The sequence below is a fragment of the Anolis carolinensis genome, chromosome 4, assembly GCF_035594765.1.
Source record: "Anolis carolinensis isolate JA03-04 chromosome 4, rAnoCar3.1.pri, whole genome shotgun sequence".
In the NCBI taxonomy this organism is placed as follows: domain Eukaryota; kingdom Metazoa; phylum Chordata; class Lepidosauria; order Squamata; family Dactyloidae; genus Anolis; species Anolis carolinensis.
The window spans coordinates 171,535,312-171,560,103 of record NC_085844.1 but is presented as its reverse complement, the minus strand read 5'-3'; the positions used below and the strand labels follow the sequence as shown (position 1 = coordinate 171,560,103).

At 39.2% G+C, this 24,792-nt stretch overlaps 1 protein-coding gene and 1 long non-coding RNA gene across 6 annotated transcripts in view; one reads left to right on the top strand and one right to left on the bottom strand.

Moving 5' to 3' along the window:
- Positions 1–24,792, top strand: part of nfia (nuclear factor I A) — a 576,988-nt gene that overhangs the window by 93,138 nt on the left and 459,058 nt on the right. The gene's annotated exons all lie outside the window — the stretch shown is intronic.
- Positions 1,659–10,818, bottom strand: LOC134298660 (uncharacterized). The gene is made up of 2 exons (XR_010005764.1): positions 10,329–10,818; positions 1,659–3,861 (listed from the first exon to the last, which is right to left on the bottom strand). It is a non-coding gene; the product is annotated as an uncharacterized LOC134298660 (long non-coding RNA).

The window sequence follows — 24,792 nt, the reverse complement described above, 5'->3', positions numbered from 1 at the left end:
TGTTTCTTCTTTGGACCTTTGCCAGAATTCATCCCTCAGTATCATTGCACTACAACTCCCACAATCCCCTGCCAGCATGGTGATGGGTAGAGAGGATGATGGATTTTTGGCCAGAGCCATTTGCAGTGAAATGAGATAGGAGGGTTCTTTTTCTTTTTCAGACTCCAAATTTTCAAAGGTTTGCAAATCTGGTTTTTCCATTATGGTTTCTTAGGAGGTGTTTACATAATCTAAAATATCTCAATATATGTCATTCATTTTATTTAATATTTCATTTATATGCCCCTGGATATGTCTACAGATGCAGTATTTTAATGCAAATTCAGACCAACTGCCCCAGTCTGCTTGCAGTCTTTAAGAAACTTTTTGTGTTCTTTTGTTACTGAAATGTGAAGCTTTGGGTTGTATTACACCCTTTGGCAATCCCGTCTTCATATGTTTTCTTCTTACTGTAATCCTCAGAGGACACAGTTAAGGTCAGGGTGGAACATTAAATGACACTTTGTGGTCTAACAGTTATACAATTGTCAAATCATAAATCCTGGCCATTCTATAATGAGAGCGGAAGAGATAAGGGAATGTACAGATTGAGTTGAGGAGGGGATGGAGAAAAGATAAGTAAGCAATTAGTGTTATAGTGAAATATATAAGAACTCCACAAAATCATATGTTCTTAATTTTAGTTGCTAAACATCTAACTAATATCCACATGATAAAAGATTCCAATTAACACAGAAGTTCATTGATAATATCTGTTAATATTGTACTTGTTTGGGGAAATTGCATTTTCAAAATGGCTATTGCCCAGGATATGATGTCCACATCTGAGTGTCGTTTTATTAGCTTCTCATTACTTGCAGGTCAAGTCCCAATTCATAACTCAATGGAATGGAGACAGTTCTCTTGCATGAGAATTTACTGGGAAAAAAACAACCTGAGATTAGATTCCATTTGCAGTACAGTCCTTGTGTGCTTTTGGAATGGGGTCAGAGCCACTGAACATATACAAAGGACAATGGAAATGAAGATGGAATGGTATTTACTCTACTGCAGGTTTGATCATTGATTTTAGCCACTGATGATTGTTCGCTTCCATGTCAGTACATCCACTGTTAGTTTTACTCTGATTTTTAAAGGAATTATCCCAAAGACTGAATCCAACCCTCAAAATATCTTGGATAGCTCTTTTAAAGTTTAGAGTAAAAGATAGAATGAATTTACCAGCCCATTGCTCTAAAACACTAGCTACCACATTTTACCATTTCCCTCCCATTACAACCCACAAGAGAAAACCAAAGAAAGACAATTTTTATCATTGATTTAAACATTTCCTAGTTAATGAAATTATGTCCAAATGCCTAGGACCAATCTCTGATCTTCTGAGAGATTATTAACCTATCTAGACTCCTTTTTTACATTCTTTTTGAAACATAGTTGTTGTTGCTATATGCATTCAACTCATTTTGGATGTATACCATATCTAAAGTGAATCTATCATGAGAATTTGTTCAGAGGCAGTTGTCCTTTGTCTTCATCTCAGACTGACTTGCCCAAAGTCAAATTGCTGTGGTTAACTAGGACTGCAGTTAAAGAGAATCCATGCTTGGTGAGCATATGCTAAACCAGAAAGGTCAGGACAGAGAAACCAACTCACCAAGTTGTAGACAAGCCATAGAAGTTTATTCAATTTGGCCAAAAGGGGTCAAGTACAGCAATTTGCTTCAAAATGTACAAGCATAACCATAGAGAAATACAAGGCACCTTATACAGTTCTGATAGCTATTCAGGCTTCCCTCCCCCTCCCTTGATTAGCTAGAAAAGAGGCTGGCTAGGATCAGTATCAGAATTGGTTCGGATATAGCAGCTAGGGATTGGTCAGAGTGAAGGGTCAATCAGCTGCAGAGACACCCCCTGGGAAGGTACAGCCTGAGAAAAACAAATGGTAAATATATGGTGATGAGCCTCAAATGTTTAGTTCTGTGTCAAACAAAGATAGGAGCTTTCGAAAACAAAAGTGCAAGACCCAAGGAACAAAAATGCTAATCTATCTTGAGAAATCAAAAACTTGGCTGACAATAAAGAAGTTTAACATATGCCCATACTCTAAGCCTCTGTTTTTATAGGCAGCAATCTCTACTTCAAGCGAACCATGTAGCTAGACAAACAAGTTTAGGTTTATCTAGATTGACAGTTATATAAACGTTATACAGAAAATCATGAAAATAGATACAATTTATTAAAAGGTTAAATATGATAGAATTTAGGAATTTATAACTGTTCCTGGTTTGGTTTTGATCTTCTGATGCTTTGAATCTGCCCAAACATGGAAAAGGTCTTTGTAAAAGGTGAAAAATCATATATAGCTGAGCAGGGATTTGAAATCTGGTTTCCAGAATCATAGTCTTAGGGTATATTGAATGCAAAATGCTAGACATAAGTGGTAAACTTGCAGTAATCATAGAACATTGTAGAAACCACAACATTCGGGATGGAAGGAATCCTATTGAGATAGAATTGAATGTCTCCTGATTTTCCATGATCCAAGGGAGGAGGAGGAGGAGGAGGATGATTATGATGATGATGAAGATAAGGAAGTTTAAAATTCGTCATTAAACTGTTTGGGTAGGCCTGCCAGAAGAGATAGGTCTTCACTTGTGTCTTAAATTGTGACAGCTGATGTAGCTGTTGGAGCTCTACTGGCAGGTCATTCCACAATTGTGGGGCAGCCGATGAAAAGATCCTCTGGATGGCAGTTGTCAATCAGGTTCAGGCAGGCTGGAGCAGACACCCCATAGAAGACCTCAGTGTATGGGGCGGATCATTCGGGAAAAGACAATCCTATAGGTAACATAGACCCAAACCACGTAGGGCTTTAAAGGTCAATATCCCCACCTTATACTTTGCCCAGAAACTAATCGGCAGCCAGTGGAGTAACTTTAGAATAAGTGGAATATGTTCATTCCTAGATGATTCCTGTAACCAATCTGGCTGCTGTATTTTGAACTAACTGGAGTTTCAGAACTTGGTACAAAGGTATCCCAATGTAAAGCACATTGCAGAAGTCCAACTTTGGGGTTACCAGCATGTGCACTACCATCTAAAGGTCCTCCAAATCTAGAAGGGGTGCAGCTGGTGTATCAACCGAAGCTGATTGTAAGTAGTTCTGACCATCGCATCTACCGGGGCTGACATTCAGAGAGATAGATCCAGGAGCACTCCCAAGCTACAAACACAGTCTTTCAGGAAGACTGTAACCCCATCCAGAACTGGTTGACACACATCCATCCCCAGATTAGGACTTTTGATGGCAAGCACCTCTGTTTTGTTTGTATTCAGTTTTTATTTGTTTTTCCTCATCCAGCCCATTACCTCCGCGAGACATTCATTAGGAAGAGGCACACTATCTGTTTTTGAAGACATGGAGAAATATATTTGGGTGTCATCAGCATACTGATAACACCCTGCCCCATGCCTATGGATGATCTCTCCCAGCGGCTTCATGTAAATATTAAAAAGCATTGGGGATAGAATGGCACCTTGTGAAAAGCCACATAACAGCTCCTTTTTTGAGGAGCAGCTATCCCCAAGCACCACCATCTGAAACCTACCTGAGAGGTACGACCGGAACCACTGCAGCACAGTGCCTCCAATTCCCAGTCCCTCCAGGCATTCCAGAAGGAAATCATGGTCGATGATATCAAAGGCTGCTGAGAGGTCTAGAAGCACCAACAGGGACACATTCCCCCTGTCAGTGTTGAGACAGAGATCATCCACTAAGGTGACCATAGCAGTCAACATATGAAGTTGAGCATATGAAATTTGCATTCATCATTTCATGGACAAATCTTCTGAGTTTGTTAGCTGTAACAAAAAATAAAACATAATCACCACTTCTATTCTCTCTTTGTCCATGATGATTTGCCAGTAGCCCTTGCATGATTTATTATGGCTTCTCATTGCTTTTGCAAATGAAAACTATTGTTTATGAGTAGAAATACAGCTCAAATAGCATTTGGAGAGAAAAATGTGAGAACCAATGTCCTCTGAAATAATTTGTAGAGGACCCTGACTTATGCATTATAAAGATTTATTGTTTCTGACACCTTTTAGGGGTAATGACATCTCACACTTTTTCTTCAATAGACATAAACAGAGTCTGTGGTGATTTAATGAACAATTGTTATAGCTTCTCCAACTGCTACAAACCAGTTCTTTCTCTCCATTCTCCTCCAACATTCTTTGAGCAATCCACATACCAAATTATGTTTATATAAAATCACTTGTGCTATAGGAATACTGTACTTTTTCATGTGACCTCCAGTGTAAAATGCAGAGCATCTAGCCTTATGTTATTCTGTCAACAGCTTTCATTTAGGTCTAAACTTAAAACCACTTTCTATACAGCTGGTTCAGAAAGTGGACATCTGTGCAACAGGTCCAATAAACCATAAGAAATTTAATGGAATCTTGTTCTAGTCTAGAGGACTGTCAAGAATGTCTTGCTTTGCAAAACACAACAAATTCTGTAACTTTTATTTGCATACATCCACAAATACTAAACACTTCAGAAAGGTGAGAAGTTTAATGCAGCTCTCATTCTAAATGTAAACCCACTTGTCCATATGCCGACTAAGGGGGGCTTATTTAAAGGGATGTAGTTTCCTTGGAAATCAAGGAAACTTTTCTCACCTTAGCTACTGCTAGTAGCTATTTCAAAACTTGCTGCCATGTGATGTTTGTTACTGTCTTCTTTCAAGTTATAATGTTAAAAAGATATATATATATATATATATATATATATATATATATATATATATATATATCTCACCACAGTGTGCATTGGTCAATAACTATTAAACATATTAACTATCTTATTAATAGTCTTTCCATATGCCATAGCACACATCGTATACACTCACGTATAAGTCGAAGGCAGTTTTTGGGGCTCAAGTTATAAATTTTGATATGACCTGAGGATAAGTCAAGGGTCATTCTGTGAAGAGAGGAAAACATCAAATCTAATTCAGACAGCCAGTCACTCCTGGCCACATACATCATTTCCTCAGAGTCAGTAGAGGGGTTTAATGCTTCCTTTTGTTTCTCCCAGGATGAATTAAGAACACTTCCCATTCACCACCAATCTACTTTCTTTTCTTTCTTTTTTTGGTATTCACATTTTTAAAAAAACACAGCATCATTTTCATGACTACTGGAGAGCAATGTTCTGAAAGACAACACATCCAGCTCCTTGTCACTTCAGCCATGAAGTGACAAGGAGGTTTGAAAATATCCTCCAGGGATGCCTGCTTCTGCTTGTCACACTGCAACTTGTAGGTAGGAAGGGCATTTCTGTCATCCTTCAGGGCCCCACTTGATGCAGCCTCTATATCTCAATATACTTGCCTGAATTTTGAGGTGGGTTTGGTGGGTTAGAATGGAAAATAAAGATTCTCAATCCAGATTTGAGATAAAACAGTTTCCTTTTTGCAACTGCATGGGCTGTTTTGTCTGCACCTATCCAGATGTTGCCAGATTGGCTGGCCTTGATAAATGATGGGGACAACCATGATGTATGGATGTCAGAGGTTTTATACAATAATAAAACAACGGAAGGTACTAAAATGACTCCAGTTACGGGACTAGATACCCACAGATACGTGTCATGGACTTCTACAGGAACAAGAATATAGTTTTGCTTTTGTTTTTTCCCTTCCCCCCACCACCTCCCCCACCCCATACCTATACCACAATTTCCATTAGAACTTTAATTTCATGAGCTCAGTTTTTCCCATCTCTATATAATATTTACATTGGCTTCGCCCCTTTTTATCCATAAATCAACATTTTTTCTTAACTTTTTCTCAATTTATCTTCCTTCTTATCCTCATAGATTACACTTGCTATAATCTAATTGGACCTGATCAAACAAGTAAATGTTCCAATTTACCATATTCCAGGGTTGTTGTATGTCTTTCGGGCTGTGTGGCCATGTTCCAGAAGTATTCTCTCCTGACGTTTTGCCCACATCTATAGCAGGCATCCTCAGAGGTTGTCTGCCATAGATGTGGGTGAAACGTCAGGAGAGAATACTTCTGGAACACGGCCACACAGCCCGAAAAACATACAACAACCCTGTGATCCCGGCCATGAAAGCCTTCAACAACACATTTACCATATTCCATTTTTTTAATCCTTCCAACCCCAAGCTATTACAACCTTTCCTGCAGGAATCATCACTTTGAATAAATCTTAGTATTTTACATTGATCTTATTGTTTCCTAATATTCCCATCAACAACGGCTCCATGTTTACATAAACTGGTATTTTACATAGTTTCTCCATTTTTTGTTATTTGTTCTCAAAATGTTTTTGTCTTTGGATAATCCCACCACATGTGAGCATACTATCCTTCACTTAATCCACAGCACCAACATGTTGCACATTTACCAATAATCATATAGTTGTGCTGGCGTTCGATACCATTTCCAAATAAATTTCCTTTCTATTTCTTTGTTACATTTCTTAAGTGGAAGATGCATGTATCTTGATGGTAGTGCACACTAGTATGTAATTTAATATGCAAGAATAGAAAAGATGAGATCCAGGAAAGTTTTTCCTGTAAAAATTGGCAGAGGAAAAAAGAAAAGGGATTGTTACCTCTTAATAGCTCCATAGGCCATTTAAAATGTTTTCAAGATACAGTATATAGAAGACTATTTGAATGGATGGGAGAGGAGTGTATCAGAAGATGATGGGAACAATTATCCTTGCTTAGGTGAAATTCCACTTTGACGGAGCTTTCTTTTTTCAATGCTTGCCCCCTTAAGGACACAATAAGCACACTTCTAAAGAGTTTTGTTGCTCTCCATAGGACTTGTTTTGAACAAACATGCATAGGATCACTGAATAAGACTACATCTGCAGAACAGCCTGATATGTATTTCATCCCCACTGGCATATGTGGGGTGCTTCCTTTTTCCTGTTAAAATACCTTTTATGTCAATGGCTGGCTGAATAACATTTCTTTTAAAAATGCCTTTTTAAAGGTCATGTATGATATTATTGGCAGGATAATATAGAAGACGTTGTTGGCTATAAGTCCCACCACTTCTATACTTTTAAACAGATGGCTACAAACAATTTATGTAGCTAAGCTATGCAATTTACTGCAAAATGTTCTATAGAAAAGATTGTGATTATCCTTGTGTTCTTTTTTCATTACAGTAGTTATACAGCAAAGCTATAAGAACCAATTTACTTTCCATGTTGACAGAAGTTGGTGAATATCTTCTTAATCCTTTCAAGTTCTCCATTTACTGAGTTCATGGGAGATTGTTTCAATTAGGGTCATCTGGTCATGTCTTCCTTGATCCTTTGATCACTGCAGCAGCAATACCGTGTCAGTAATCTGTAGGCTACCATTTGGGTTAATGAATCAGCTTGGCTTTAATTTGTGACCAGATGTAATCTTTTATAGTTTTAATGATTTGGTCCAACATGAGCTCCAACCACATGTAAACAACTTCTTGGGTACATGTGAAAACATTCTCTTTTTGACATTTTGTCTCTGTTTCTAATTAATTGTGGAGCAATTAAATCAAACCCTGATCTGTTGGGATCAAGATTAAACCACAGAATGGACTATGCTGCTTATATCTTTGGTGAGATCATTATTGTCAAGACTAATAGTAATCAAGGGAGGAGGAGAAGTCAATGTAGCTGAGGGGTGAGGTTAACCATTCAATCCTATTTCCTTCTGAATATTCTCTTCTCATTAGACTTAGGCTTAATGCACAATCATAGTTTCTCTTATATAACCACTTTACTTGGAGATTTGAAACCATATATCTGCAAAAATAAATGTGAACTGGATTGCCAGTCATTCCAGTATAGACACAGTGAAAACAATACAAAATGTATACACCACTTTTGGCTTACTTAGTTCATTCATAAAATGTATGTGTCACTTCATACAAGCATGTAATAGCTTATAGATCAATAAAGTACATGATATAATAACATATCAGATTAAAGAATGCAAAATTACAAGATGATCTGTCCAGGAAACCACATTTAATTCCCCCCTCCAAAAAATATGCACATGTGCAAATTTGGTGCCCAGCATAGAGATGAACAGCAAAAGTATTGATATCTGGACCACTAAAATTATTTAAAAGTACAGGAAAAGATAAAGAACTTTGGCTAAAAAGTAGCAAGGTGACTGTTCCTGGAGAAAGTGTTCCAAACATTGGGGGGGGGGGGGGGGGGGCTACTATAGAAAAGGCCCAGATGGCATGGAAAGAGGAGCCACAGATGTCCATTTTATGGTCCAAATAGTTTTATATGATAAAAGCCTTTGAAGTAGGGCAGTTTCAAAAACTTTGAGTTTGGAAACAAACGGTCAACTAGTGCAGGACTTTTCTGTTCAGAAAGACTATATCTTCTGGAATAATTTCTGCTAGAGTTCTTGAATGTCTAATTCTCATAAACAATGTGCAGTTCATTTTTACTAGCTAAAATATTAACTGTCTCCAAAGGCAGTCCAATGCAAAGCATATTGCAGTAATCTAACATAGAGTTTCATCTATGCTAGATTATTTAGTCTGACACCTTAAAAGAGTTCTTAAAATTTCATTCTAGCTCTTCAATTTTGTTTTCTTTCCTTTCTATGTAATTCCTTTGTACTACCATTGTATATTTAATTCCTCTATCTACTATTAAGTTGTAGCCTTCATCTACTATTAAGTTGTAGCCTGCATTTGCCTTGCATCTCAGTAGGATTGGGCTATTAGAGAGAGTCTAGGTGCAAAATTTTATGATGATATTTTGAGTTGAAGACATGGGTCTGGCATGAGGTACTAGCAAGAGGATGCAAGGACAGCTTCATTCCTGAGCTTCTGCCAAGGTTGGTACTGATGTGAGCCAAATGGAATTATTTTACAGGTAGAATAGTAGCAGAAACAAGATTAAAACACTCAAGCTTCAGTTGTACATCTACTTAATAACATCAGACCAAAGGATTAAGTCGTCCAGTATCCTGTTTCTGGAAGCCAACAAAAAGGGTATTTCCTGAATCCTACTAGTCAGTCCTAACTAGAGCAACCCTGTCAAATCAAATGTAGACCAGTGCCTTAACAATTAGGTAAATTTAATTGTTCTAATAGGTCTACTTTAGCTGGGACTAACAATCAGATTCATGGCCCAAAAATGCAATTATACTATCCTGTTTATATAAAAATATAGCCATTGTCTGTGGTAACTATTGATGGCTTTATCTCCATAAATCTATTTTAATAATCCCAGTTTTCAAATTGTTTTGTTGTTGCTGCTGTTATTACTATCATTTTAAAACTAAAGCTCAAGCTGATTTTGATTTAAAATCCCATAGTCTCCTCTGTATGAAGAAGTATTTTTTTCTTACCTGTCCTAATCTTTACCATTCAGTTTTGGTGGTATCTTCCACTGGCAGTTTGCAAGATGAAACCTTCTAAAACTATTCTATTCATTGAAACAGAATCAATAAATATGATCTCTTCTCCTCATTCTTCAGTTAAGTAACATAAGTTGAACAAGAAATGCTGAGGCTTCTGGATGTTTTACAAGAAGCCAGAAATACCACAGCAGAAAAATAAACTTATTCAAAATAAAGAATATTTATGAAAGCTCTGCACGAACATTCTATATTTCAGCTCAATATTAGCTTTCAAGAGAAAACACAACAGTGCCATCTCCAATCAAATGTTATGCTATGAAAGGTTGCAAATTAATTAGAATTATGCCATCTTTGTGCCAAGTGATAATTTACTGCAATTATTTTTTTTAAAAAAAACTATTTCTATCAATTAGTACTTGCTCTTTGGTAGGAAGCATCTATTTCAGTCTCACTGAAATAGTGTTAACAGTCTTCTTCTTCAAGGTTTTCAATTAAACTGTTATAATTCAGTTTCCTCCTGCCAAACACAATAACGTCTTATTAAGCATTAACAATGTTAGTGTAACCTTTTCTTCATTTTCTTCTTCCTTCTTAAAAAAAGATCTGAACAAATTCCAATAACAGTCCAAACTTCCCATGAATCAACACGCCTATTGTTACACCTGCAAACTGTACATGGGGAGAAGCATACTTCAGAATTAATGAGCACAGCTGCAGTCTCTTACATTCAACACTTGTAAAACAGAGCTCTTTAAAGTGCCATTATCACAATATTGATAGAGTTATTTATAGTACTGCAAACGTTCCCAGTCATAACAGAGTCCTTGTTATTCCACACAAACCCAAATCCTTCCCCCACCATACACATACATACAATAGTAGTAAATGCCGTTACCATCTTCTGAATCTTTCCACAGAAGGGACCGGGTGGACAATACTCCAAAAAATGAGATCTGAAGAAGGGAGAAAGGAGAAAAGTATCAATAGCAAATATCATGGGAATTAATGGAATCTAAGCATCAATTCATCTAACCTGCATAAGATGGGTTTTTCATATTTCCCGTCTATCTTTCTCTGGAAAAAGCAGTAAGTGGGAGATGCAATTGGTACACAACATATCCACCACTGTTGTCCCACTGAGAGAGCTTTCTTCTCTCTGGAGCCTGACCTTAATTTACTAGTAATTCAGCAAAGTAGATGCATGTTCCAACTCACAGCTAGTGGTGTTGAAAACCAATATCTCAGATGCCAGCTTCTGTTGCTACAGAAATAAAAGAAGTTTGTCATATGAGCTCACACCTGAATATTGCATGAGGTAGCAGTAAGGCTTATCGCTCACTCAGTTCCTTAGGAATGTGTGGGAACAAGCATATAGACCTGTGGTTCTCAACCTATGGGTCCCCAGATGTTTTGGTCTTCAACTCCCAGAAATCCTAACAGCTGGTAAACTGGCTCAGATTTCTGGGAGCTGTAGGCCAAAACACCTGGGGACCCACAGTTTGAGAACCACCCATATAGACCTAGGATATCTTTTTGGTGGAACCATTCTGGAGCAGGAGTTCATAGAGAACCAACAAACACTGGGGCAAAACCTAAAAAAAACACCTAGGGTATCTTGTGAATGTCAATCCTTGCTTACCTTATAGAACAAGCATCCTCAAACTGTGGCCTTCCAGCTGTTTGGGCCTCCAACTCCCAGAAGCCCTTGCCAGCTTGTTCAATGGTCAGGAATTCTAGGAGCTGAAGGCCCAAACAGCTGGAGGGCCACAGGTTGAGGATGCCTGCTATAAAAGGTCAGACTTTTCTGTCCTCTTACAGCTAGATTAGAGATTGACAAATATGAACTCTGTGTTTCCCTCAACTCAAGTTATTTTTCAAATAACATTTTGTTAAAATGCCTCCTTTATTGGTTTAATCCAACCCAGGGAAAGTGTGGATGAGCTCTCTCTATCAGCTCCAGCTCTATGCAGAGACATGACAGAAGCCTCCCACAAGGATGGTAAAAACATCAAAACATCCCGGCATTCCCTGGGCAACATCCTTGCAGACAGAAAATTCTCTCACACCAGAAGCGATTTGCAGTTTCTCAAGTTGCTCCTGACATGAAAAAAATTGGTGACAGGACTATCTTTCATCCAAGTGCTGATTCGTCTAGCCTTCTTACTTTTGGAAATGGAACACCGAACTTCTTTGCAATTTATTCTACTGCTTTAGAAATTCTGAATTTTAAATAGCACACTGCTTCCTGCACATACGTCACAAAATTAATACACTTAAAATCAGAGTAGAAGTCCTCATAATTCATTTGGTACTGTTTTTAAAATTTGGACATTGGTCAAGGACAGCTATTGATTGAATCCAACAGCATATATTTTCTTGCTCATTTTATTGAAGCCTGTTTTTCACATCACTTGAAAAAGCTGCTAACGTTTCAGTAAGGGAATATGCCAAAACACTGCTTTAATTCATTATCTTTTTGGACACACAGTAGTTGCCACTTGGCCTGAATTAAACTCAATGGGGAATGCAATAGTGTAATTACTTACAGGTATCCAAAACTGCTTTTAATTGCATTATCTGGGAGATTGTTCTTATTATTTGTTCTACACGCCTATCAGAAGAAAAAGTCTTGTGTTTCATTGATACTTAAATATTTTATCAACTAAAGAGATACTTCTCTTGGTACCTCATGAATCTGAAATAAGTGGTGAAAACTTCCTCAATTGAGAATGCCTAATGACAAAAATAAAGCTACCACTGATGAACCTGCAGCTCCCTCCCTTCCCTTGTCATAATATACAAGCATGATGATTTCAGAGGGAACAATCTGTGATTTTGCTTGCTCTTTTCTCTGAACTGCTCAAAATCCACAGAGACATTTGTAGACAAAACTGAGCATTAGCTAGATTGCCCCAATAAAGTAAAGGCTTGTGGACATCCAAAAGTTTATGTCATCCTGCTACACACACTGTAGTTAAGATCTAGATGTTCCCAGATTAGAATGAGCTATGGGCTGTAAAGAAAGATGAGGTAATGTTGACTATTACTTTGACTCTGTAATGGAGCAATCTTTGGAAACATATAGTCCCAATTAAGAACTATTTTAAGAAGATTTTTGAAGGTACATGAGGCAATGGTATCTGCTGAATTGGCTATCCAGAAATAACATTTCAGATGGGAAAATGCAGCAGATTCAGAACAGAATACGAAGTTCCTCTTTTTCATAATATTCTTGTAATATTTTAATAATATTTCCATGGGCATGTTTTAATAATATTTCTTTTAACATAACAGTTAATATTTGTGGTCACACTAAGAAATCCTCAGATTCTTGTTCATCTAAATCTATTCATTTCTCCAAATAGAGTACCCACATTAAATGAACTGAACTTGTGTAGGTGTTGATTGACCAAGTTCCCATTGAATGAACAAATTTAATCTCCTAGTATTTAGGACTAAGGGTGCATCTAGACTATAGAATTAATGTAGTGTGACACCACTTTAATTGCAATGTCTCAAGACTATGGAATCCTTGGATTTCTAGTTTTACAAGATCTTTTGCTTTCTCTGCCAAATAGCACTGAGTATCACCAAACTACAACTACCATGGTTCCATTGCATTTAACGTGGTATCAAACTGCATTAATGTTGCAGTGCTGATGCAAACTAAGAATTGTGTTTCTCCATTATTACCAAGTTTCCCCATTATAAAGCATATGCTGTAAAGGTGTGCTCCTCACTTTGAAAGCAGATGTGAAATGTAGAATTTTCTGGCCACTTCAGCATATTATCATTCTCTGCATTGCAATGATATTTTCCATCACAAAGACAAAAACAACCCAGGCCCATATAAAATCCAAATTATCTGCTTTGAACTGGATTATATGGCATTGTAGACTGATATTATCCAGTTCAAAGCAGATAATATGGATTATCTGATTTGATAATATGGATTATCAAATCTGGGCCGGGCTGTGGGGGGCTGGGCTGTGGCGCAGCTGGCTAGTAACCAGCTGGAATAAATCACTACTGACCGATGGGTCATGAGTTCGAAGCCCGGGTCGGGTTAAGCCCCCGACCATTAAATAGCCCGGCTTGCTGTTGACCTATGCAGCCCCGAAAGACAGTTGCATCTGTCAAGTAGGGAAATTTAGGTACGCTTTATGTGGGAGGCTAATTTAACTAATTTACAACACCATAAAACTGCCAGCAAAACACGAGGAAAGGAATGAGGAAGTACAGCCACTAGTGGATGGTGAAGCAACAGCTCCCCCTGTGGCTGGAATTGTGAAGCTGGAAAAATGTTTAAATGCCTCTGTGTCTGTCTATACTGTATGTTGTTTGTCTGTTGGCATTGAATGTTTGCCGTATATGTGTTCATTGTAATCCACCCTGAGTCCCCTTCGGGGTGAGAAGGGTGGAATATAAATACTGTAAATAAATAAATAAATAAATATATGGCAGTGTAGAAGAGAGAGGCTCCAGATCCATTGCCTTAAGCAGAACTGACCCAAGACATTACACTACACTTGGAGAGTTAAGAGATAATGTTAATAATGTTCTCTCTTGAGCACCCTCACCTAATGCATAATACCCATATCCAGGCAATATTGCTTTGGTACAAGAAGCAGAAAACCCTGCATGCATTTCTCTCTTCTTCATATCCCTGGGCTCTGTTTCTTTGAAGGTCTTTAAGCAGAGGTTGAATAGGCATCTTTTGGGAGTGCTTTAGCTGTGTATTCCTGAATGGCACAAGGAGTTGGATTAAATCGGTGGTTCTCAACCTGTGGGTGCCCAGATGTTTTGGCCTTCCGCTCCCAGAAATCCTAACAGCTGGTAAACTGGCTGGGATTTCTGGGTGTTGTAGGCCAAAACACCTGGTGACTCACAGGTTGAAAACTGGACTAGATGGTCCTTGTGGTCTCTTCCAGTTCTATGAATCTATTATTCTTTTTCTTGGGAATAAAATACAATAATAATAAAGTACTATAAATAACCAACACATTCTTGCAACACCTCAGACTCTACCTATTGCTATGGTCATCGCTTTAATTTTAAAAAGGTTACTAGTTTTTTCAAGAAATCAATGTATGGAAATGTCGAGATTCAAGCCCTCCCACTATGTAATCAAATCAGAATGATAAAATTAGTATTAGCATTGCACAATTAGTCGGTTCTGGGGCAGAGAAGGCAGGAAGAACTGTATCTATAAGTAATGAAGTATTTAAGCATCTTTGATTAAAACAAATTAGACCATAATGGGTATGTGATTTTCAAGGCCACAGAACACTGACAGTCATTTTAGTGAACCCTACTGACAGACAGATTTGCATGGCTGCATTTGCAAACTGGTGCTGTGTGCGTAAAATCACATGATACGACAAAACATTACAACTGTTCAAAGTATGTTAGCAATTAAATTCTTAATACATTCTAAAACAAAACCCCATATTTTTGTGCTTATTGGGGTTTTTGTAGTCCTTTCTTAGGCATCACTAGGGGAACTAATAGCAGGCTTTAGCATTTCTTTGTAATTATTTGATCAAAGTTCTTACCACAGGTACTTTACTAACTAGATTCTGAAATTAATCTGTGGAAAAGCAAATGTTGTTGGAGGAGGGCAGGTCAGAATATTTGACAGAAATTCCCAGATATTTATGTTTGGTATTATATGAGGTTTTTTTTAAATTAGCATTAATCACATAGTAATTCATTATGCCATAGCTTCAGCACTCAACAGGTAACAGTGAAACTAGGAAAACGATTCTGATGGTATAATTAACTCTGTTTTGTTCTAATTACATAATTTTTGTTGTAGCACACTCTTTGGCTATGTAACAAGCAGTAGGCAAATATGTTTAAATAAAGAAATAAAAAGCTAGAATGCTTATTGGCTGGGCATTTTGATGTGTCTGCATCAGGCACGGACAAACTTCGGTCCTCCAGGTGTTTTGGACTTCAACTCCCACTGTCGGCTGTCAGAAATTGTGGGAGTTGATGTCCAAAACACCTGGGGGGCCTGTGCCTGGTCTACGCTGTAGATTTAATACAATTTGACACAAGTTTAGCTCAGTGCTCTGGAATCTGTGAGTTATCGTTTGATGAGGCACCAACTCTCTTTGGTAGAGAAGGCTAAAGATCTTATACTTTCTTGTTGCCTATGGACAATCAAATAGTCAAAGCAATGGTATTCCCCATAGTAACCTATGGATGTGAGAGCTGGACCATAAGGAAGGCTGAGCGAAGGAAGATAGACGCTTTTGAACTCTGGTGCTGGAGGAAAATCCTGAGAGTGCCTTGGACCGCAAGAAGATCCAACCAGTCCATCCTCCAGGAAATAATGCCCGGCTGCTCACTGGAGGGAAGGATATTAGAGGCAAAGCTAAAGTATTTTGGCCACATCATGAGGAGACAGGAAAGCTTGAAAAAGATCACGATGCTGTAGAAAATGAAAGGAAAAAGGAAGAGAGGCCGACCAAGGGCAAGATGGATGGATGGTATCCTTGAAGTGACTGGCTTGACCTTGAAGGAACTGGGGGCAGTGATGGCTGACAGGGAGCTCTGGCTTGGACTGGTCCATGAGGTCACGAAGAGTCAGAGACGACTAAACAACTGAGCAGCAGCAGCAGCATGGACACTCTGGAGCACCTTGGACTTAACCATGCCATCCCCATCTTATTTGTACATGGACACTGCTAAAAATCTGACAAGCTCATATGAGCCTTTGGGAAACCAGATACCCACATGACTATATCATGTTCAAAACTTCAACGTGTTCTCTTTTGTATTTGTTGGTATCAACAAATGGGGATGGGGCAGCCTTGGTTTGGTGGAGTAAAATGAAGAGCAATTAATTCAGTCTTAAGAACAATTATGGCTACATCATTGATTGTGGAGAAAAAATACACATATTTCAGTCAGCATGGCTAATGACACTGCTTTCTGGAAGATAGAGCTGTGAACTAAAGAAGTAGCTTTCCCAAACTGCACAAATAATACATTTTTTCCCACAAAGTTCAATTTCTAAGGCTGTTATGTGCCTATTATCTTATTGCCTGCAAAGTATTTTTTTTATCTAAATCTATCTATTGCTAAAAGTATGCATACATCTTCATTCTTTTCATTTTATTGTTGCTTAAGCCATCTACAGCTATTATATTAAGGCATCAGATAGCCTCTCTTAATTCTGTGAATTCTGAGAATAAGTGATCTGGATCCATATTATAACCATTTCGTCAAAAGCACAGTAAGGGGCCTCTTTTCTTGTCAGTATTCATGTGTTAACTCCTATTGACAGGCATTAATGGGAATGACTTGCACATATGGGGAAGTGAATAGTCCCTCAGGGAGTTGCATAAACTAGTCTATGCCTATAGAGAGGCTGTTTCAATGGTCGGGATTAATACAAGTGTTAAGGAATGTTGGGGTGAAACAGACTTTCCTGCTTTTAGTGATCAGGTGTGAAGTGAAAAAAAGTAATATCGGAATTTGCTATTCAATTCATTCTCTTTCCATAGGAATGAGTAATCATCCTCAGCAAATAAAGGAAGTACTGAACAAGATTTTCAAACGTTAGCTAAATGGAGATCATATCATAGTCTGGGACGTACAAATAATCTCAAAATTTCCTTTGGTTAATCAAAGTGTTGTCGATGCATACTCCAATCAGATTTTACACATTTCATTGCTGGCGGGGCTGCTAATGCAATCCATATCATGTTACTTTTCACCACCTGGCTTGTTGTGTGAATAGGTACCTGGTTATATCCACCATTTGCAGCCACGCTTTGGCAACCCTTCATTTTTAAGAGTTTCCAAGGCCTGATAAAACTCAGCCAGAATCATTTTAGCACCTTTCCTTAAATGCAACCAATCTTTCAAAGAAATTTAGGTGAGGATAGCAGCCATGTGTGAATTTGGCATGCTGTAAAGTTGCATGGCCTTCAAAAGGATTTAAGTGCATATAACTGGACACAGCTATGCCCATAAGTGTCACAAGCTTATGTTACCATGGCTCTGGCAATAAAATTCACAAAACATACTGTGGCTGTGAGCCAATGCTCACCTCTATATGATTAAGCTTCTTTTGACCTACACAGTCTCTTATTTTGTTTACATAACTTGCATGAAATGGTACCTGTTTTAATTCAAAGGGGAAAGTACCTGCACATCTCATTGGTTTGAATGAAAGATTTGCAGTTTACATTGAAATGAATAAGGAAACTCTAATGTGTGGGGATCAGACCAGCTGCAACCAACAATTATTTGATCCGCTCTCTTTTTTCAACATATGGGAGGTGAGGCACAGAGACACTGTGATGGGAGTTGGATTACAACTCCCATCATGTCTGACTATTAGGAATGCTGGCTGGGACTGATGACTGATGAGTCAGCCTACCAGCTGTTAGGAATTGTGGGAGTTGAAGTCCAAAACACCGGGAGGGCCGGAGTTTGCTCATGCCTGATCTATATGAAAATAGGATGGAGGTAAAAACTAAGCCACAAAATGAGAAAATAAAGAGAGTAGGGGGCAGTGAAATGGTGAAGGAGACATGTCCTTTGGTTCTAGCTGGTCTTGTAGCTCAGTAATAGCCTTATTACAGGCTAAAATTCAGCAGCAGAAGCTTCCTGTGAATGAAGAGCTAGTCAAGTCTGGATGAAGCCAGCTAATCATAAGGTTCTGGTTTTGAGAAACAGCATTAGATTTCACAGACATGGTGCTCTGATTTCAGAGAGACCAGAAGGCCTGTAACAGGGACAAAATAGTCAGTTAGAGAAGATAATTGACTCTGGTTTGGGGGAGTTGTGAATGAATAGACAGCTCAAGGGATTGATTTGTTATTTTCTGACTTAATAGCTTTCAACTTGTTTCCTTGGTTCAAAACTGTCTCTGGCTTCCTCCATCAAGCCTGATAAAGAGTCAGATCATACTCACCCGAATAAGCCCACAAACCAAATGCATCAATAGGTTCACGTATAAGTGGTCATCCTGAATCCAAATAACACAGGAACCAAGGGTAGGAACTGTGGGTGTCAGCCTGTAAAGGGGACGTCACATTTCCCTTTTCCCCCATCTCCCAGTGCACATTATGAAGTGAAAGAAGATGATTTGTAGCATGGAAAAGACAACAGCAATTTAAAATATTTACATTCAAATCTAAACGAGATAAACCAGACCACTGTCTGGCACAACACAATGCATAGGGTGTCTCTTTGTCTTACCTCAATCTTTTGCTTCATTCACTTTCCCCACTCTTTCATTTCTATTTGCTAGTACACAGAAGATTTACATGTTATGCTGATTGCATTGTGTCAACCACTGAGCTGGTCAGGTCTCCAAGTGAGAGAAAATGTAGTGCATTATTCTAAATTTTTGATCAGACATTGACCACATTCCCAGCTTTTCTTTTTCCCATTTTAAGATTATTAAAAATGCATTGCTGTACCAAAGATGCTGAGTCAGTACTTTATGGTGGAAATCTGAAGTAATCTATGTATTTTTAACTCCTGCTATACAAACCCTTGATTTTTTAACATTTACCATAGATCCAGGAAAAACGTGTTTGGAGAATTTGATTGCAAGGAAACCATCTTCTTAAGGGGCCATGATAGCACAGTGGGTTAAACCGCTAAGTCGCAGAACCGGAAGGTTGGCGGTTCGAATCCGCCAACCTTCCGGATGCAGGACGGGGTGAACTCCCATTGTTAGCCCCAGCTTCTGCCAACCTAGCAGTTCGAAAACATGCAAATGTGGGTAGATCACTAGGTACCGCTTCGGCAGGAAGGTAACAGCACTCCATGCAGGTATGCTGGCCACATGACCTAGGAGGTGTCTATGGACAATGCTGGCTCTTCAGCTTAGAAATGGAGATGAGCACTACCCCCCAGAGTTGGACTCGACTCGACTTAATTTAAACCATCTTCTTAAACTGACTGGAACTACTAATACAAACAGCAACATCACAAATGTACAGAGTTCAAATGGCTGGAATTTATAGGATATTATGATTCAGATTAGATGGATAAATTATGGTTTGGCTACCAGATCCATACTTCTCCCTCTCTCCTTAATGTTTTCCCATTTATTTATTCCTATTCTTCAAATAGGATTTCTTCAAGTCCTTCCTATTGTTACGCCTACAATTTGTATCCTGTTTTTTCCCCAAATTAGATCTCAAAGCAGCTTGCAATTTAAAATGAACATACAACTATATACAAATATATATATATTGGTCAAACAATATTTACTGCAAATCATAGATAGATTTCAAACCAGAATTTCAAATCCAGTTGAAATAGTATTATCTGACTTTGGTTTTGGGAAAAATTTGTTTTCGGCTGCTCCCATGGTTAGAACCTGAACCAACAGATGCAAATTGGAAGACATGACATTCTGACTACACATTAAGAAAAACTCCTTAACATAAAGAGCTATTTGACAGTGGCGGTCAATGGTGAGCCTGTCTTCCTTAAAAGTTTTTAAACAGAGGATAGTCAACTCTCAGAAATGGTTTTGTGGTGGACGTTCTGCACTGGCAGGGGGTTTGACTAGATCAGAGATTCCCAAACCCTGACCCTCCTTTGATCATCAGCTCTAAGAAATCTCAGTTGTCTTTGCCAACAATTCTGGATTATAGGAGCTGAAGTTCAAAGCATCTGGAAGACCAGAGCTTGGGAAATACTAGACTAAATTATTCTTGAGGATAGTTCCAACTCTGTGAGTTTACAGCAATCTTGAACCAGGGGTTTTGGGTGTTTTTTTATTGTGTCAAAAGCTAATTGAGAATATACCACAAGTCGCTTCTGGTGTGAGAGAATCGACCATCTACAGAGACGTTGCCCGGGGGACGCCTGGATATGTTACCATCCTGTGGGAGGTTTGTCTCGTGTCCTCGCATAGGAAGCTAGGGCTGACAGATGGGAGCTCACCCCATCTCACGGATTCAAACTGCCGACCTTCAGATCTTCAGGTCAGCAGTTCAGCCAGCATAAATGGAGGACACTGATTTTCTAGATCTGGCACAGTCTGGCTTTAGGCCGGGGCATGGTACCGAGACAGCCTTGGTCGCCTTAGTCGATGATCTTCGCCGGGACCTGGACGGGGGAGTGTGTCCCTGCTGGTTCTGCTGGACCTCATAGCGGCCTTCAATACCGTTGACCATGGTATCCTTCTGGGATGCCTTGCAGGGATGGGGCTTGGAGGTACTGTTTTGCAGTGGCTCCACTCATTCCTGGAGGGTCGGTCCCAGATGGTGTCACTGGGGGACGCCTGCTCGGCCCCACAACCGTTGACTTGTGGGGTACCGCAGGGCTCTGTATTGTCCCCCATATTGTTTAACATTTAAATGAAGCCACTAGGAGAGATCATCAGGAGTTTTGGAGTGCAGTGTTATCTCTATGCAGATGATGTCCAGCTCTGTTACTCCTTCCCACCTGTCACTAAGGAGGCTGTTCAGGTCCTGAACCGGTGCTTGGCAGCTGTGTCGGACTGGATGAGGGCCAACAAATTGAAACTGAATCCAGACAAGTCAGTCAAAAGGCCGAACAGGGAATAGGGTTACAGCCTGTGTTGGACAGGGTCACACTCCCCCTGAAGGCGCAGGTGCGCAGTCTGGGGGTGATCCTAGACTCATTGTTGAGCCTGGAGCCCCAGGTCTCACTGGTGGCTAGGGGAGCCTTCGCACAGCTAAAACTTGTGCGCCAGCTGTGCCCGTACCTTGAGAACCCGGACTTGGTCACGGTGGTCCATGCTCTTGTTACATCCCAATTAGACTACTGCAACACACTCTATGTGGGTCTGTCTTTGAAGACTGTTCAGAAGCTTCAATTAGTCCAACGGGAGGCAGCCAGACTGTTAACCGGAGCAGCGTACAGGGAGCGCACTACTCCTCTGTTACGTCAGCTCCACTGGCTGCCGATTTGCTACCGAGCACAATTCAAAGTGCTGGCTTTAGCATATAAAGCTCTAAACGGTTCCAGCCCAGCTTACTTGTCCAAACGTGTCTCCTGCTATGACCTACCATGTAATTTAAGATCTTCAGGGGAGGCCCTGCTCTCTATCCCGCCAGCCTCACAGGTGCGGCTGGCGGGGACGAGAGACAGGGCTTTCTCAGTGGTGGCTCCTCGGCTGTGGAACTCCCTCCCTAGTGACATCCAACAGGCTCCATCTCTTTTGATTTTTAGAAAGGAAGTGAAGACCTGGCTATGTGAGCAAGCATCCAAAGAATAAGTTTTGTTGGCTTCAACTCGGTCTGGACTATGGTTTATGTACAAGGTTTTTGTGGATGAATGGCTCAAGTATTTTGTATTGTTTTAAATCTGTATTTTAATTGCTTATGTTTTTATTCGTTTGTATTGTTGTGTATTGGCATCGAATTCTGCCAGTTTTTAAGCCACCCTGAGTCCCTTCGGGTGAGAAGGGCAAGATAGAAATGATAGAAATAAATAAATAAATAAATAAATAAATAAATAAATAAATAAATAATGTTTGACCCATTGCACCACCACGGCTCCTGAACCAGAGGTGTTATATCAGCACAAATTCAGTGCTGGAGGATTTACTTTTATACATGCATCAAAAGATATCCAGTATCCCATTACTCACACAATTCCATTTAACCTGCAGCATAATGGACCAGCCTAAAAGCTGGCCATGGCAGAAGGCACAGATGTAGGCAATGATCTAGAACAGCCATCAGAAGAGCCCTCAAACATTACCTAACTTTACACCCAGTCAGAATTGATGTCAGGCATAGAATGTGGACTTCAGAAGAAATCACAAACTATGGTAACCTAAAAGAGAGGGCAGAGATTGGTGAACATGAGAAAGAAGCAACATTAACCATTTTAGTTTAACAGGTGCACTGAAAGTAATTTAAAATACAAAGGTAAGCTGATTGTCAGGCCAATTCTTACTGTGTGATCTTCAGTTCTTTCAGCATACTGTGCAAATTGATAACTCAAGTTTGGACACAGCTAACATTCTAAGAATCTCAATTTAAAAAAATTAAATTGCTAGTCCTTATGTCACAAATAACTTTACTGATTTAATTTTTAAATTGTTTCCGCTAGTTTTATGGTAAGCCACACTGATAGACTATGATACAGGGGAGCATCATTTATTTTATTTAATAAATAAAATAAAATAAAACTCAACTTGAATACATAGTTCTCCAGATGTTTCTGACTCAACTCGTAGATTCCGTGGCCATACAGCATGTTGGCTGGGACTTCCCACAGCCAAAGTCTAAAAGCATCTAGTGGATCAAGAGTTGAGAAAAAATAGCGCAAATAAAGACAGATGAAATCTCAAAGGTCGGGTAAACTTACATTGGCAGGCACAACCTTCCTGCTCTGCATGGTGCCTAGTCATTCCTTTTAACAACCAGAAAAACAATAAAACATGTAAAGTAGGTAAATGTAAATATGCATATTTGACTGATTTGCTTCACTTATAAATTTGAATCCCAGGTTATCAGGATGCAAAAATCGGATTGATTTGTAAATTACTGTCGTTTTAGCACAGAGCATGCACAGCTTTGACCGTGTATGGGGTCAGAGGTGGGTGATATATAAGGTTCTCTCAGGAACTAATTAGAAGCTTGATTCCACAAAGACACATAAAGTTTTCATGAATGCAGTTGGTGTTATTGATTCAAACCAGCAAGGTGCTTGCTCCCTGCAGGGTTTCATTCAGTTCTCACACCTGTGGTTCTACAGTGTTGGTTTTATGTATACTATATGCCCTCTCAATACAGCTAGTGTTAAGGCAACGACAACAGTGAGACCTTTCCCCCCATTATTGCTAATGTACCCCCATACTTCGTGGTTATTTTCAGCTTTCACTACTCCAGATAGCTACATTTCACTTGCTGTTTCCCCAGCAGTAATGAAGTGATTCCCCAAGGGGCTTTTGCTATCATTGGCAATATGCCATCTTCCCAACAAACGTAGCATCTGTGCGTTCTCTCCCCCCAGCCCCCAAAAAGGAGAGGGTTTCACCATGTACAAATTCATCTTAGGTGTCAGCCCCAAATGTTTCATGAAAAAACAAAATGGCCATTCATGCTGGTTGCAAGTCTACCGTGCAATAACAAAAGCCCATCCTTTTTGTGTTGTTTTAAACTGTTCGACTGGGTGTGACGAGGTTATGGAACATAGAATTAAGCAAAATCATGTTGGTGGTCCCTCGGATCTCAAGAGAGGAGCATTAATTCATTTCTTAAATAAGTATATTGACATAGATATCCATACTCAAGAAATTGCCATATAATGTGTCAGATCATTGGCCATCAAGATGGTTGGAACTGACTGAGAGCACCTCTTCAGTTTTTTAGGGACAGTGTGGTCCCCTTTTCCACAAAACCAGTACCTGAGGTTACACTTATCCACATCCTTTAAAAAATCTTCTCTCTGGGCATTTTCCATGCCTTCCAGCATGCTTCTATGGTATATTCACCATATAATCACTCTGAAGGACCGAGAAATGCTAGAGGGATTATCCCTCTTGTCATTTCCTAATGCAATACTGTGGTATGCTTCTGTCAGAAGTTGTCAATTTCAATACAGTTTGCTATTATATGTGTTTCATAGTAATAGCAGAAATGTATTCTATGTGAATTTGGGGATTATACTGTATATTTCTTTCTCAGCCTTACCAGGAAAGGCCTGGAGTGAACATAGGACATTCTGCATGCAAAGCAGGTGATCTATTACTAAACTACTGTATGCCTATATGTACATGGAAATTATGCAACCCATGGGCTGCATGTGGCTTTTTGAGAGGGCCAGTATGGCCATCAACCCTTCAAAAGTTCTGGACCACCAACCATCCCAAATTGACCAAAAACATATTATGAGGAAAAACAATTTCTGATGCCATTAGATTCGTTTTATGGATCTCTTACCCTTAACCAATTAAATAAATGACTAAATATATGACCAGAAATAATGTTTCAGCATCCAACATAATAAGCAGAATTTTGCTAGGGGGACAAAAAGAAGACACTTCAGGTCCTGATATAGAGAAAATGTGAATATATTCTAGGATCAGCCTTTTTAACACATTATAGTCAATTGGGCTTAATTTTGTAATTGGAAGAGAAAGGGGGGGTCTGCTTCTATGACAGACAACCATATATCCTTATTTTTCGCTACATATCCATTGTGAAACTGCTCAATACAATGCTGATTCATAACTTCCTCAGAAAAGAAGACATGGTGAAAAATAAGAAGTTGAACCATGATATGGAAAGAGGAAGTTGTTTCAGACCCTTTTCATCTAGCTCACTGTTATCTCTACAGACTAGCAGCAGCTGTCCAGCTGAACAAAGGGAATCTTCCTTCAATTAATCATAGGC